Consider the following 2,028-nt stretch of genomic DNA (forward strand, 5'->3'; position numbering starts at 1 on the left):
TTTCAACTCACCAATTGTCTTCATCACCGGGCTCATCAAATTCATTCCTACAAGACAAAACAACACGTACTTCAGACCTTACAATATATCACTAAGGGGAGAATGTTAGAAATCCAAAATAGTGATACATTGTAATTTAAGTTATGGACTTACTTGTTGTTAAGTCATGAGTTGATGATTTCTAAGGTTGAGGGGCTAATGTGTTAATTAGCATAGTTGGTTAGTTTAGACTATAATAGCCCTCAATCCTTAGAAATCATACACCATAACTTTTGAACAATTCTCATACCATTACACCTGAATACACACTCTTGATCCCAATTCTCTCTCAAACACACACAACACCAAGAACACACACCTAACCAAACGCAATTGTTTGATTGAATTCGAGTGATAAAAGTGTTGTTACAACTCCTCTAACCCTGCCAAATCTGAATCCATTGAGACCAAAACTGTTGAGGTTCAAAATTGGAGCCAAGAAGGCTAAGCTCCATTAAAAGGATCTGGTTGACATTCCTCTACCTCACAAGGTCCAAGAGTCCAAACTCAAAAGCTAAAACCCCCGCTGAGCCCATTCCATGGGCAGCAGCCTGATGAGAAGAACATTTTGTTAAAACTGGAGAATCAACTCCAAAATTTCTCAAGGCAGGTACAAAGCTTACTGCCAGAATTAAAAATTGGAAGGACGTCATCTTCTTCGCTGAAAAACAAAATGTCAAAACCCTCCTCAAAAACAAAAGACAAACAATCTGCTCAGAAAGGAGCAAAATCTGAATAGAAAAAGGAGGTTAAAATCCTACTCAAACCAATTGTTTTACTCCTAAGCTGGAGAGAACCCTCCAGTTTCTTCATCCAGTTCTACGCCAAGTCAAACTCCTGAGACTTCTCAGAAGGAGTCCAGTGGACCCATCAAGAAAAGATGGGTTCACAAAAATAACTAATTGTTACTTGGGTATGCAGGGCGATCGAAAGAAGAATATCTGGTATCTGGACAGCGCTGTTGGCCGGACTATGACCGATTAGACCCTGCTGAAGAGTTCACTGTCTGTGATGGACCGCAGTGACATTTGGTAATGACGGAAATGGGAAAACTGGAGGATATGGGTTGTTGACAATGGGCAGATCCAGTTCACAAGAGTTTCATTTCTTAGTGTTTTGAAATACAACCTGATAAGCGTCAGTCAACTTTGTGATGATGGATATAGGGTACTGTCGATATTGCTCAAGGCACTGTTTTTAAGAAGGATTGGAAGGTGGTGATGATTGCACAAGAAAAGGGAATGTGTACATCATGGACATGGAGCCTGCTCCAAAAGAGCATTGTTTCTATGTCAAGGCTGATGAGGATACCAATGGCTGTGGCATAAACGGTTATCCCACCTTAATTTCAAAAATATCAACAAGTTGCCAAGAAAGCAACTGATGGATGGGATACCTTTGTTTTCCTTTAAAAAGGAAAAGCCATGTCCAGGGTGGAAATGGCAAAGAAAAGAGCCAGTTTCAAGACCAGGCAGAATTTCAGTATCACTGAACCTCTTCACTGCTTCATATGATCTCTTTGGTCCTGAATGTTCAAACTAAAGCTGCATGAAATACACTTTAGTTGTGATCGATGAAGACACCAGATATTGTTGTGTGATATTTATCAGATCAAAGAGTGATGCACCTGTGAAATTATCTCCTCATCACAAGAAATTGAACTCAAGTATACCAAGAAAGTGTGTCAGTTACGAAGTGATAATGGTACAGAATTCATTATAAAGAATTAGAGACATTTTGCACTGACACTGGCATTTCTCAAAACTTCTCGTCAGCTCGTTCTCCAGAGCAAAATGGTGTGGTTGACAGAAACATCGCACTTGATTGAAGCTGCAGAAGTATGTTATCTAATCTGGTCTTCCCACCTGTTTTTGGCTAAAGCTTGTGGCAACTGCGTGTCACACCCCAAAACTGGTCAGTTTATGTCAACAGACATAGGAAGACTGCCTATGAAGTCCTCAGGAATGTAAACCAAATATTGGATACTTT

Source organism: Erigeron canadensis, chromosome 9, assembly GCF_010389155.1.
Source record: "Erigeron canadensis isolate Cc75 chromosome 9, C_canadensis_v1, whole genome shotgun sequence".
Lineage (NCBI taxonomy): Eukaryota > Viridiplantae > Streptophyta > Magnoliopsida > Asterales > Asteraceae > Erigeron > Erigeron canadensis.